Source organism: Paramisgurnus dabryanus, chromosome 4 (genome assembly GCF_030506205.2).
Source record: "Paramisgurnus dabryanus chromosome 4, PD_genome_1.1, whole genome shotgun sequence".
NCBI lineage: Eukaryota > Metazoa > Chordata > Actinopteri > Cypriniformes > Cobitidae > Paramisgurnus > Paramisgurnus dabryanus.
In genome coordinates this window covers 51,464,397-51,479,752 of record NC_133340.1, presented here as the reverse complement: position 1 = coordinate 51,479,752, position 15,356 = coordinate 51,464,397, and the positions used below count along the sequence as shown (strand labels likewise).

Sequence of the window (15,356 nt, the reverse complement as noted above, 5' to 3'; positions counted from 1 at the left end):
AGCTACATTCACAAAACCCAGGACTCTTCTTGCAAAACCAAACTTTCACCTCTGTGCTCAAAATTGAACTATGTTGTCAAATCGTGCCCCGAGTCAATCAAAATTAAAAACACCACAGAACAGTCACTAAACACTACCTAGAAAAATAGAAAACACAATGCTCAGGACATGAAGCTGGAGAAATAAATGTTTATTGTTCACTTTAGGCTAAATGCATGTTGCAAAAATACAAAAAAAAAACTGTGCATTTAGCACTTGTACAAAAAGACAAAACAGAAATCTTATGCAGAACATGGTCAATCACAGTAGCTCTGATTTCATCAGATATTACTGTTCTTTGTCTTCGCTGACCACCTCGACCTCCTCTCACACAAACTCTTCATCTCTGATTTCTATCCATTGTAGGGCCTTACAAACCAGTGCTTTCTGAACAGGCTTACTGTATATGTTTCCTCACATCATTAGACACAAGTGTGATCAATTTTGAGTTGTTGTGTTCAAGTGGTGACACGTGTGCTTAATTGTGTTTGACTTTTGTCACCTGTGCTCACCATTTTGCAGCACGGGTGCATCACAATGAAAATGTGTTGGCAAGTTGTGTCTAAACAGGTGAAAAGTGCTTATGGTTTTGCCAAAAGAGTGACTGATTCAATCAGTGGGTTCAGGCAACTGAGCATTTGGTTCAGACAATAGGGTTTATTGTTTTAGCAATTGAGAAAAACTGTAATCTCTGTTCTTTCATTTATTGGAAATATTGAACTTAATCCTGGTCCTGGCAAAAATGTCTTTATGTCCACTTTCTTATATTTATTGGGATTTTATACTCATGTTTTTAACAACACTCAGGGCCTGGGTTTACATGCAGATATCTCAAACACTGATCTATCTCAATTGCAGTGTATCCAGCAGTCTGGAGGCACACCAACTATACCTCAGCTGCTAATTAGATCTCCTCTTGTTACCCTAGGCCCTAATTTTAAATCTGTTAAAGCACAAAAAAGATCATCATGCCCAAGAAAAAATCCAGTTACTTTATGCCAGTTATTATTATATTAGAGGTTTCAGAATATGTCATCTAAATAGGAGAAGCCTTGTTCCAAAGATGGATGAATTTAAAATCATGCTTTGCAAAATCCTGATCTTGTTTTATCAAATTTCCATAGAAGACTCGAAACAACACGTCAAAAATGTACTTCTACCTGTAAAATACATATTAGGCAAAATAAAGTACCTTAGGTAACTCCTAAAATCTTACAGCTTTTAAAAAAGAAGGCCTCCTCTCTTAAAGCCTACAGATCACTAAAAACAACTGAGGCTAAGCTTATTTTTAAACAGTATAGAAACAAGTGTAATTTTGAATTGTGCAAAGCCAAACAGTTTTACTTTGAAAATCAAATTAATCTAGCGGTCCCAAGAACATTATGGCAAACAATTAAATCTATAACTGGTGAAAACAAAATTAAAAATAACAACAGTTTACAAATATCTATAGATGGTATTCTTTTTACTGATCATGATAAAATTGCGAATTCTTTCAATGAGTATTTTATTGCATCTGTACTAGGGATGGGCAATATAAACAATATGCAATATAAACGATAGAAAATTGGCATACGATAGAGATTTTAAATCGGGATAATGCATGTTGATGACACAATCTACCCGCGAACTTTAGAGCCACGAGCTGCAGCCGAATAAACATGGATGAAAGCGTCAGCGAAACAGAGGAACTCGTGAAAAAGACAGATGCAACATTATTTGGATTTAAGCCGTCCAACAAGCAGCTATTAAAATATACTCTGTAGAGCAAGGGTGTCCAATACGGCAATGCTGGTAGATCGCACATAAGTTAACTGCTGCTCCACGCGGGAAATTGGCATTATGGTCTAGTAATTGTGAAACATGCAGTATATATATGCAGTATAATCCTTACAAGCATTTTAAGTGTTTAGTGTTATAAAAATAATTAACTGTGTTTTTAGCAGATAGATCTTGTCGGCTTTATCATTTTAAAAGTAGATCACCACACAAAAAAGTCTGGACAGCCCTGCTGTAGAGTGTGTCAGGCAAAAGTTCCAGCTAAGAGAGGTAACAAGACTAATTTGGCCATAACGGTTTACTTTTACTTACTTTTTTAGCAGTTTGGCTTTCTAAGGGTCTATATAACCTGTTCTGAAACGAGTCTATTGGAATTATTATATCGCAATACATATCGCTATCGCAAGAGGCTGCAATGTATAATGCAATATGGATTTTAGGCCATATCGCCCATCCCTAATCTGTACAAGAATTATCCTCTAGATTTACTGTCGCTCTATTTCTCACATCAATACCAGCAGTATTTCAGCAATTTTCCTTCTCTGAAATTTCACAAAATGATTTAACTAATATTTTGTGTTCCTTGAATGTTTCCCATGCCTGTGATGTAAATAACATAAACATGACTTTTCTGAAAACTGATGCCAATACTCTCATTGGGGATGGGCACGAGTACTCGATTGGCATCGATGATCGATCACGAAAACGATGATCATGTGGATTTATTTATTTATTTATTGTGGATATGGCGGCATTTGGATGGCTGGTTAGCATTACAAGCGCATGTGGTAGTAAAGACTGGGTCTGGAGATGCGTGTTTGACGTCGTGTGGAGCTACGCAGACCGACGTATGACATCAGTAACATTTCCATGCGTGATTCAAAAACAAACAGATAATTCCGCGTGACCATACCGCAGCAACCCGCCGATCCGTGCAATGCGCGGTAGCCCGCCAGCCCGCCGATACCGTGAAGCCGGCCACAACTCACATCACTGAGGCACTATTGTTTAAAAGGATGCCATGATTTTCGGAAATACAGTCAGTCAGTTGCAAAATCAAAAAATCAGTTGCTGTCAAAAGTTCAATGGGTTATCATCTCTTATTTAAACATCAAATGTCAAGAGATACCAGAGAGCCATACGAGCATTAACATTACATCTTGACTGAGGAAAGAGGACGACACGACACAGCTTAACGCTAAAATGATAGCAAAACATTTAAAGCTGCTTAATGTTATGAAGCTTGAGCTTTGACTGGATGTGTTTAAAAGTGCACTGTTTATGATGCACATCCACAAAGTAGGGATGCGCCGATACCACTTTTTTGGAATACGAGTACGAGTACGAGTACTTGCATTTCAGTACTTGCCGATACCGATACCGAGTACTTAATAAAAAACATGATTTAAATTTACAGGTAACAGCTTTAGTCATATAATTTAACAAAAAAACATGGGACTAGTTTTCCAGTTTGTTGTAAACTCTGCCTCTTTGGACAACACAAGAGGCATTAACCCCTTACACGCCGCTCAAACATAGACATTTCTCAGACCGTGGTATCGATCCCTGGTATCGGGGGACTTTTAACGAGTACGAGTACTTTAGAAAATGTGGTATCGAGGCCGATACCCGATACCAGTATCGGTATCGCTGCATCTCTACCACAAAGGGAGTTAAACTTCCTCTTTTTTTTAGATAACTTAGTTGAAAACTTAGTTGAAGTCTTGCATTTTATGCAGATAGATGCACGTTGTACATTTATGTTGTATAAAGGCTTAATATTATCAAATGCCCGCATCAAATTTAAGGCTCTGCTCCTGGCCTTTAAAACCACCACTGGGTCAGGACCCCCTTACCTTCGCTTGCTTATACAGCCTTATGTACCCTCTCGATCACTTCGCTCTGCCACCGAGCGACGGCTTGTGGTACCATCTCAAAAAGCGAAGAAAAGACTAACTCGTACCTTCTCAGGAACTGTCCCACAACTGTAGAATGATCTGCCGGTCGTGACACGATCAGCTGACACTGTAGCTGTCTTTAAGACTCGGCTAAAAACCCATCTCTTCCACAATTACCTAACTTCCTAATTACAGATTTACTATCTTTCTTTAGTTACCCTTCTCTTTATCTCTTTCTCTATTTACCTTCCTCTTTATCTAAAAAAAAAAAAAAAAAACTAACATACCCTTGGCTATGTATGTTGTGTTGGACTTGATGAGACTATTTCCAGTGCACATATGTATTGCTGTTCTTATGTTGCCATAATTGCTTCTATTGTTTACCTCACTTGTAAGTCGCTTTGGACAAAAGCGTCTGCTAAATGACTAAATGTAAATGTATTATGCAGAGTGCGTCATATAGAAAGCGCTTCGGTTTGTGTTTATTAACCCTTTAGTTTCACTTCATCACGCAGCTTTTCCTGTTAGAGGTTTCTGTTAAAAACATTTAATTAATTAGGAGTCTAGTATGCGTTCACTGTTCTGTCATAGTTTCTTCGAAATTAAGTTTTATTTGAGTGTTTTTAATAAAAATATGTTCAATTTCACCATGACGTGTACGGCCCGCCCCTTTGATTGCCCCGCCCCCAGTTAATCGAGTACTCGTTCTTCAGACCTATGGATTAATCGAAATGAAAAAATGACAAATGCACATCCCTAACTCTCATACAACTTTTTCATCATTTAGTTAATTTATGTATTAGGCAATCAGTATTTCCTGCCATGTGGAAAGCAGCCCAGGTCACGCCTATTTTTAAGCCTGATGATCCCACAAATTTTCCATCTACACTGAAAAAAATGGACTTGGTGGGTCTTTGAATTTAAATAAAATAAACATGTATATGCAACACAAAATATTTATATTCCTTGTGTAAACATAATTTAATTGATTAGGATGAAAATTTTGTTTGAATGTAAAATGAACACATTATTCTCACATTGATTAAAATTGATTGAATTGAATACTTAAAGCAATAAAATTGAGTTTGCACACAAAATGGCACCTCCTGAGCAGAAGGTGGCAGTAACGCTCAATAAAAAGGACGTCAATCGCCATAAAAGAAGAATAAACATCGTTTGTTTTGGGCGCCAAAATGAAGACTCAGCAGCAGTCAGTCAGAAGAACTCTCTCAGATTGACACCACGTTATTAAAGTAAGTTGTATTATTTATTTATGTTCACTTTATACGTGATACATCTTCACTAGATAGACAGTTTTTTTTACAATATGTAGCCATTGCAATGACTTGTAGTAAAAATGAGTTTGGAGGATGTTGGTGGAGTAAGTTAACGTTACAGTCAGTCAGTCAGTAACTTAAGTGTAAGGCTCATTAAGAAAAACAGCGTTTTAAAAATGTCAGCTATATAACGTTATTTCACGTTTGGTAGTTTTATCCGAGTTGAAAACTGTCAGATTTGAGTTGACTTTTGAGGCACTTTTTACTCAGTTGTTCTATGGAAACCGTTCAGGACAAATAAAACGCTAACCAAACGTTATTCTGTCCAGACTAACGTTATCCATGCAAGTAATTTACCAGATGATATCAATTGACTACATTAATAATGACATTGTATGAAACAAACTGTCTGCTTAATAAGATGAACAGACCCGCGTCAGTTATTCGTGACTTCACTACGCCACGAGCAACACTTGATTCTATTAGAAAAGGCTTTTTTAAATGTCTCGCGTGACGTCTGGTATATTAACTGAAAAAATGCTTTGAAGTGCCACACCTTAAAGCTGACGTTTTCAGAAGAGCACCTTGTTTTAAGATCTCATTTTGTCCAAAATTGCGTCCTATGACAGATATAATACTTATTTCATTATTGCTCTGTGTATGTGTGACCTTAATCATTTGAGGTTGTGTGTTGATTTCACCTCTGAATATTTCCTCTTATAGGTCCATCATCCTTGCATGCGCTACACACTCAAAAGCATTGGTAAGTAATTCCTATCACTGTTTTACTGCTGTTAGGAGCTAAATCTTATTATTGTAACTAATATACATGTATTATTCTTTGACTCGCAGTACTCAAATATACAATGGTTGGTTAATTTGTTTTCAGATAAATGCTGAATTTAAAAGAATCACTACTGTCTTATTTTCCTGCGTGTCACCTGGACCTCCAATCCAAAAACCTGACGAAACTCTTCTATCAGAAAGGAGGACAGCTAGCAAAAAGACTTCAAACAATGAATGATCAAATGACAGAAGTAAGTAATATAGATTCATAGACATAAAAATGTGTAAACATTGTTGGAAGTACAGAAAATGTAGTATGTTTTAGTTACATCTTTTGGCACACGGGTCATTAAAACACCTGGGAAGATTTAAAGGGGTAGTTCACCCAAAAATAAAAATTCTCATCACTTACTCCCTATCATGTTGTTACAAACCTTTATAAATGTCTTTGTTCTGATGAACACTAAGGAAGATATTTTGAGGAATGTTTGTTCCCAAACCAATCATAAGCCCCATTCACTTCCATAGTGGGGAAATATAATACTATGGAAGTGAATGGGGCTCATGAACAGTTTGGTTGCAAACATTCCTCAAAATAAATGTCTTCCTTCGTGTTCATCAGAACAAAGACATTTATACAGGTTTATAACAACATGAGAGTGAGAAAATGAGATAATTCCCTTTTTCTGTGATTGTCAGGTATGGTAGCACACACTCGAAATGAGGCCTCTTTATTTAACTCATTCCAGTCTAGTAAACGCGCACACACACCTGGAGCAGTGGACAGTGCCGCTGCCCTGCTTTGTAACCCATATATTTGTAACCAATTGTAATATGCTGTGGCAATGCACATGGGTCTGTATACTTACATTTATACTTGTTTGCATTGTACTAATTTCCAATGACACTTATTGTAACAGTAACTTTTTTTCTGTTTCTTTAACTACATTTGTCTGTTTTGTACAGGGCATGGATGAAGTCAGCATCAGTGTGGTCATTTGAAGACACCACTGTTGGGATTTGTGCTCTCAAACAACATGCTTCTTGTGATGAAGAAGAGGATCTTTGTATAGTCCTGGAAGGCATGAAGGTGTTGCAACATCGTGCCATGTTGTTTGAGCTGATGTATGCCTTAAACCTGAGCTATCCTGATCTCTGCTTTATTTTTGAAGAAATCCAAAAGATTTTAATGGAACTGCATTGAGCGTAACTTTAACGAACAGTTTCTTTCAGTGAAAGGATCAGAAAGACTGTGCTGCTCATTTATGTTCTTTTTATTTATCTGTTTTAAGTGTTTTTTCTTATTAAAACATTAACAGTTTGCTGCTCAGAGTTGATTTTGGAAATGGTTGTTGTATTTTGTTTTTGTTGAATCTTTGATTATCAGTTTATACAAATGCTGTAGCTCTGACTTTCTGAAGGATTGATATTTTCCAGTTTGTAAATCCATTTAAAAAAGAATAGTACTTACTGTTTTGCATGTCTCTTTGGAATGCAGTGTTTGTGCTTTAGCACTTCTAAATCTACTGTGATAGTAACTATTTTAAACATTTGGGTCAGTTTTACAGATGGGGCTTTTTCTAGTCCCAGACTTTTGCAATGCCTTAATTTGAAAACATATTGCACTGACATAACTTGACATATATCAGTGCCATTGTTTTGTCTCAAGATGTACTCCAGTGTTGTTTTTGTAAGGTAGGTTTGTTTGTAAACTTTTTTTGTAAAAAATATCCTAATATAACTAGGGCCTAGTCATGGATTAATCTACAACCTGTTTGGGAAATTGCCCCTTTGTATGTACTGCATGTGCTGATTGTTGTAATAGTTATTGACTGTTGTTGAATTAATGTGTAGTGATTTAAATGAATTGATGATCTGAAAGCAGTGGTTTGCCTCAATATCACTAAACTTTTGTTTAAAACTCTTTGCTTTTTATGCCAATGCAAATGTATTTTGTATTTTAAAAAGAAATAAATAACATTTGGAGAATTATGGATGATTATTCTGGTGCCAGAAACATAACGAAATTGCTTTAGAGTTACATAATCCCATAATATAAGCATTAAAAAAGCATGTTGGAATTACAGATGAAAATCTAGTCCCCTTACATAATAAAATTACTTAAACATTACAAAATAAATGTGTTATAGTAAAGAGAAATAGCACTTTGAGTCAACATATTTATATTAGACTACTTGAAACAATTAAAATGTTTTGGTCTGACACATAAAAATTAAATGAGGAAAATTATGTTGGTTTAACACAATCGTATTATGTGGGACCGATGTACACATTAAAATTACGTAAATTGAAAGGATTTTTTTTTTCAGTGTACCGTCCTATTGCAATTCTCCCAACTGTCTCCAAGCTACTTGAAAAAACATTATATAATCAACTAATCAATTACCTTAAAAATAATAACCTGCTTATTGATTGCCAGCATGGCTTTCGTCCCGCGCGGTCAACTACGTCTGCTCTGCTGCTTTTTACTGAGCAGATATGTGCGTCTTTAAACAAGGGTCAGGTCACTGGAGTGATATATATATAGATTTTCGAAAAGCTTTTGATACAGTTAACCATCACATTTTGTTAAATAAACTTTTATATTTTCATTTGTCCTCTTCTGCAATAGACATGTTAACATCATACTTAAGTGATAGATCTCAGACTGTAAAAATCGGCACAGTAACATCACAGCCACGGGCGTGTTCTATGGGAGTTGCACAGGGCAGCATTTTTAGATCCTTTACTTTTTCTTATGTATGTTAATCAGGGCTCGACATTAAGGCTTGTCCGGGACAAGTGGATTTTTTGAAGGACAAGTGTAAGAGAAAATTAGTTGTCCGACCGGACAAGTTACATTTCAAACGTCGTTTCTTAATGTTATGTGCCGTTAACGACAGAGCAGAACACGCAGCGCAAACAACGAGCGGAATATTGAACAGGGAGCGCAGGGCGCCGACACACACACGTTTACCTTATGTTGTTACTAAACAAGCTGCGCGCGGCCGCGCGCATGAAACCTGATCGCCGAACACTGAGGGGCGGGACGGCATGGGTTGGAGAGTGATGTTTTATCAGGCTCCGGCGTGGATATATTTGATAGACACTTCAACTCTTCTAAAGTTCGGTAAAAACACATAATGGGCTTAAAATCTTGTTTAAGAATCTGTTTTATAACGAGAATCTCTCTTTCAGCGCGCCTATATGTGTGTGTGCCGGGTGGCAGCTGATTTGAATCTGACAGAGTTCGTCACTGTACATTAAAAAATCCCACACAAACATTACAGCGTAAATGCTAGGATTAAGATTGATTTTATATTAAACAGAGAATCTAGATACATTTACCCTAATAAGTTTTTAAAACATGGTAATGTTTTAATGTTTTGCTTTAGTGTTTTAATGTCAGACAATCATTGAAATGTGGAAAAAATGAAGAGAAAGGCAGCAGATATAGCATCCTTCTTCAGAAAGAGTAGCAAGAAGCAGCCAAATGAATCTTAGTAAAATAGATTTCAGTGGCCTACAAATTCACATGATTTTCTGGTCTCTACTGTTTTTTCAGCAATTGGAGATATAAATTCTGGTTTCAAAGTAAATTTCAAAAGTTTTATTTGATTAAATAGTTAAAAAAGCATGTGGTTGAATTATGACTACAAATTGTATGTTAATCTCAATTAATTTTAATTAAAATTAAATTATTGTAGCAATTGTATGTTATACATAATTGTAATTAATGCACCTATAATACTTAATAGTATTTTAAGGTGATGATAGAGATTTTATGTGCCACCCCAGAGTAACTGGCCCCTGCCTGGCCACTAGTGTTGTCAAAATTATCGATATTTCGATACATATCGATACTGAAATTTTAAAACGATTCCAATACTCGTGTCCCGCGGAATCGATACTCCGAGACGAGCTGCGAGTTGTTTTTTATTTATCTCTGCAAACACCAGTTGCGCATTCTCGCTCTCTCTCTCTTTCTTTTAAACGGCGCACACACTGTGCACGTAAATGCAGTGCTCCGCCTCCTCTCCTCATCTCGTTCGCTCTGGTTTAACAGTACAAGAAAGCCAAGCAGCATTGCTGTGTGGAGGTTTTTCGGATGGGAGTCAAATAAACATGCGAACCCGAAGGACACAAGTGAAGTAAGCCAAATATGCGTTGCTACAGAGCCGCGTGCTAACGGCGCTAGCAAAGCACTGAAGGACCGACACGCGGACGAGAGATTGATAATCATCCCAAAGTATTAATTCTAGACTTACCAAATTGTTGTTGATATGCGTGTTGTCACGTTTTGGCGGTTATGATCCAAGTTAATACAATCGCCTCACAGTTATCAGACTTAGGAAATTAGACAGCTGACAAGAAAATACTTTTACTGTGGCTAAAAGTAAATGAACCCAGATACTGTTGTGCTTTAAGTTCACAAAAACACGTCATTTATTAACCCTCATGTCGTTCAGTGAGGTATATTTTCACATTTACACTATAATCTGTTTATCATATAAACAAAAAGCAATGCACTTGTTTAAGTACTTGTTTATCTTTTTTTACTATGCTAATGCTCACTAGAGAAAAACTTAGATAATGCTGCTAAAATTCTTCTTTTTTTACCTTGAATGCCATTGCTCTAATTTATTTTTTAAATTTTGATATATTTTATATTTTGCTTAAATGTTTAATATATCTGCTGTTCATATGTTCATTTATTAGTGTGTTATATGATTAGAATGTTGTCCCGTTTTTAATATAAAGCACAGCAATGAGATTTGAGAGTGTTTCTCCCTTTTCAGAAAAAGTATCGAAAAAGTATCGGAATCGAAACCATTGACATAGTATCGGTATCGAACCAAAAATTTTGGTATCGTGACAACACTACTGGCCACCCTTATGAAAAATCCCTGGCACCGCCACTGATTAGCAAAACACAAAAAATATATAATATTATAAATCTTTACCCGGACAAGTGACTTTTGTGCATGGACAAGTGAAACATAAACTTACTTGTCCGAAGGACAAGTTCCTCAAAAAGTCAATGTCAAGCCCTGTTAATGATCTTCCTCATGTGCTTTAATTTTCCACTTCTTTGTTATATGCTGATGATACTGTTATTTTTCTGTCTGGTCCAAACATTGACACAATTAATCATAAACTTAACATAGATTTGCAGCATTTACATAACTGGCTGCAAGATAACCATTTAACACTTAATATCAAGAAAACAGAATTTATGTATTTTTATTCGTCTAGGAGAAAGCTATCTATAGCCTATCCCATTACCTTTTCTAATCAAAAGCTCTCAGTTGTATCCACGTACAAATATCTGGGAGTCTCTCTTGACTCACATCTCACTTATTTTGAGCATGTACAAATTCTAATCAGAAAGTTAAATCAAAAGATATTTGTTTATAGTAAAATTAGACCATATTTGTCTCGAAAACATATTGTATTGTCCAGTGTTTCCCACAGATCTGAAATTTACTTGTGGTGGTAGCTGGTGAAAAGGGCAATCATTATTATCCACCGACAAAAAATGGTCTACTATACATGTAACAAAGAACTAATAATGTGTGACACAACACAATACTTTGATTTATAAAACATTCATATTAATTTCACATTATAGTTCATTAATCTAACCACCCCAAACTTTTTTTGCCATAAACAAAGCTGACACTGTTTGTCAAAGCACCACGAAAACACTTTATGTTTTTGCACTGATATATGAAGCAATTTGATGACCCCTTTAAATCAAACTCAATTATATACAATACTATAATACTACTTTTACTGCTTCTGCTTTCTATTTCTCTTTTGCCGATTAAAAAAAGCTTAATCCACTAATTATTTCAGATTTAAAAGTCTACTTGCTGTCCCGATGACAGACTTTACATTACAGCTTTGCGTTTTTTATATCCTGAGTCAGCTAGAGCTTGCTCATTCAGTATTAGCACTGTTTTTTGCTACAATCTCTGTGCAAACTGTTTAGATTTTAGTAAAGATATTGTCTATTAATAGTAAGATTATAAAAAAATGGGAAAAAGAAAATGAAGGGGCGCGTGGTCATGACAAGAGCCAGTTGCTATCGCCATAGAAACCGGAGGCACACTAAAACAGCTCTCGAGCTTTAGCGCGGTAGCGCTCACGGCCGTTCTCCGATCGACTCGGGTTTTACACACAATATTAATCGGACTTGGGACCCGAAGTAATGAACTAGGACCGACCCGGACCCATCTGACCATTTAAAATATAAACCCGGAACCTTACGGGTCCCGCGTCCTCAGTGAAGAAAGACCTCTAATGGTAAAACTCTGCTCAAGTTCAGAAACATGAAAGGATGCAATGTGACACAGGTTGCTTCGCGTCGCGCACAATTCATTGAGAAACAGAGAGCACGTGAACGGACACTCAACCGGAGAGACACAACGTGCTTGCACACAAAATGAAGCCAACTTAGATGCTATAAACACATATGCACATAAGCATATGCGACCATTTTGGTCGCAGTGTGTTTCCCTGGCTGCTCCGTATGTGCTGCTGCAGTTGATCCAGTTTGCCGCGCTGGATGATGAGTTTATGACGCGTGCATCATCTTCACGGTCACCCGACCCCCACCTCTCGCTCTCGCTCTCGCGCTCTCTCTCTCCAAAACACGGGTCATCCAGTCGAGTTCAGAAAATACGGAAATTCGTAAAGTGATTTTTTTTACCTGGGCGGGTCGCAATTTACTTGGGCGCAGCGCCCAAGTAGAGCCTATGTATGGGAAACACTGATTGTATTGTTTGCCTGTTTGGTCACTTACAACAAATTAAGAGAGAGCTTTACTTCCTGCTTTTTTCAAATCAATCGCATCTTAATGACGAAAGCGCGCCCGGACTCGGATCGATAAGAAGTACAGTGTGAGTGTGTGCATCTGGGGGAGAAGGGAGGGGTGACAATCGCGCTGGGGCATGGTTTGGTTTGGTTTGGATAATGTGAGTGCGCCCTTAGTCTGTGTGTTTGTATGGTTGTTGTTTTGTTTTGGAGTTTGTTGTCTGTGTGGTATTTATGTTCTGCAGAGCAGGAACCTGCTGAAAACCAGTTTTATACTGAGTCAGGTTCGATTGTTTTAATCCTTTCCTGTTTAACAATATAAATAAATAAATAAATAAAATTACGTCTATGAAATGTCCCCACAAAACATGGAAGCCAGAATGTGTGTGTGCATTTTAGGTGAAGCATCCCTTCAAAAATCGCGTCACAATATCACATCCCCGTGTATACAGTGAATGCATGCTGAAATTATTGTTGCGTGGCTTCATAAAAGTTTAAGCATATGTGATGCATTGCGCGATTGGTCTGATGTCGCGTAAGAGAGACGAGGGTGCATGCATGCATGCATGCGTGAAGGTTTTTTTTTTAGGCTATACTCGCTTGCAATTGAACGTGAATAAGTTTACTACTTAAAAACATCATATCTAGTCAAACCGCATAAAGACATAGCTACAAATACAGTATGGGATAAAAATTAGCGAACATCAAGAGGCTTCTTTACCTTGTTTCAGCGATGCTTTGTGAAACAGCAGTGGATGTTTTCGGTTCAGATGCTGAATGTAATGTAATGATAAGAATGTAATGATCCCAAACTTTAGACATTCTCTGCCGTTTGTGGACATATTTACTCTCCGCTTCCTGAACACTGGTCTGTGTGAATCAGATCCAGAGGTGGAAAGTAACGAATTACATTTACTCACGTTACTGTAATTGAGTAGTTTTTAAAATCTGTACTTTTACTTTAGTATGTTTTGTTTAAAGTATTGTACTTCGCTACATTTTAAATCATATCCGTTAATGAGTAAAAAAATATTTAAAAAAGCTAGGTGATAAAGACGCGCAACGGATGATTGATGGGCAGGGGAACACCCAAAAAGAACGTCTCTGTTACTATCGTAACCTCGGTTCCCTGAGAGACGAGAACGAGACATTGCGTCTGCTGACGCTATGGGAAACTCCTCCCTCTTCCGGTTTCTGAAGCTTTTATTGAACAACGCCAGCATTCTGGCCAATGCCGCCCATGAATGCCTTATAGGGGCGGGACTTCCGCTACTATATAGCCTGTTTAGGCGGCAAAATACTCAGATTCTTTCGATTGAACGAACAGTAGAGCTGATCTGAGCAGTGACACGGCGGCTTACGCAATGTCTCGTTCCCGTCTCTCAGGGAACCGAGGTTACGATAGTAACCGAGACGTTCCCTTTCGAGAGCGGTCACTCGACATTGCGTCCGCTGACGCTATGGGGATGTATTCAAACACGCCGTGAGAACAGTGAAGAGCAGCTCCAGTGAAGCTTACTCAAGTCTGTGCACCGCAATGCTTCGCTGAGTCGGTGCACAATCCCCGTCCAGTCTGTGTAAGCCAACGCACAGTAGATTGGATGCCTTAGTCTCTAGGGACTCAATCAAGAGCTTATACAGAACAGAATGCATACGGTCACAGGCTGCATGTAGGTCTTATTGCAGCCCTACAGCAGATAAGCAACCTGTAACATTACAACAGCAACGGCTAGGCCGACCCAATGTGGGCGGTAGCAAACATATCCGCGCAGAGTATTTGCTGGTATTAACATATGATGCACGATGGCCAAGATAGCTAGCGTGAAAGTACAAGGAAGAAGCGAAAACGCGGCTCCATATTAATACATCAGCTGTACTGGCAATCCAGTACAAACTATGAATAGTGCGACTGCCGAATTAGAATAACACCGATATGCCAGTGTGGCAGTAATGTGCTGCCCTCATTATCACCTAATGATACAGTGAACCCAGCTGGATCCCAGCAGCTGACTGCTTAGGTGGAGCAGAGAAATTTCTTAGAATAAGCTGGGCAGGTCACAGCGATCGTTAACAAATGCCATAGCCCCTCTCTGAAGCATAAAGAGTTGCTCTAACAGTAATGTCAGAGCGGAGTGCTTAGATAAATGTATAACACTCATACCGGGCACAGCTCACATCAGCTGGATGGGAAGGTAGAATGCAACCGTCTGTGCTCTAAATGCACTGAATGTGGTTTGGCACTTAAGGGCATGTACAGCCCATGACGGCACTAAAATATGCAAATGATTGGCCACTTCTCTCACTTAAGAGAATTAATTCCACTGCCACTGCGCACCCAAGGCACCAGCAAGAAATGCAGCGATAGCTGCATGAAAAAACTTTGGAGTAGACAGCCCACTTTTCCTTCATCTATTCACTGCTGCAAAGATAGAACGTTCGACACGTGACAGTGCACCGGGTCGAAGTCATTGCTTCACACCATTACAGGCCCTGCGTAAAGAGGGCGTCTTGTAGAAAGGGCCCGCTGTCTTTACTGATTTTGCGTGTATAAGCAGCAAAACCAAATTAGGGCAACACGTAACCGCTGGCACTTGGCCGAGCACAACGTGTTTCATACAAAGCGCAACTGGGATAAGGACAAAGCTTACACTTTCCACTATCATGTACCGATTCATTACTTCCAAACCAATCTCAAACATTCAAAAGTCCTTAACAGCCCTTAAGTCTGTGTCGCATTTGCGGCAGCCAGGACATGAGC

The 15,356-nt window shown here is 38.1% G+C and overlaps 1 protein-coding gene and 1 long non-coding RNA gene across 4 annotated transcripts in view; one reads left to right on the top strand and one right to left on the bottom strand.

Annotated features, from left to right (window-relative positions):
* LOC135786095 (uncharacterized) overlaps window positions 1–7,726 on the top strand; it is a 24,671-nt gene extending 16,945 nt beyond the window's left edge. The window contains exons 1-4 of one of the 3 annotated variants that reach the window (XR_010546843.2): window positions 4,728–4,969; window positions 5,717–5,756; window positions 5,883–6,030; window positions 6,746–7,726. This is a non-coding gene — a long non-coding RNA (uncharacterized lncRNA). Of the gene's footprint in view, window positions 1–4,727; window positions 4,970–5,439; window positions 5,757–5,882; window positions 6,031–6,745 lie in introns of those variants that run through there. The other 2 variants (XR_010546844.2, XR_010546842.2) reach the window with 2 other exon arrangements.
* The window catches only part of bora (bora aurora kinase A activator), a 161,963-nt gene that overhangs the window by 136,483 nt on the left and 10,124 nt on the right, over window positions 1–15,356 (bottom strand). The window lies entirely within an intron of this gene.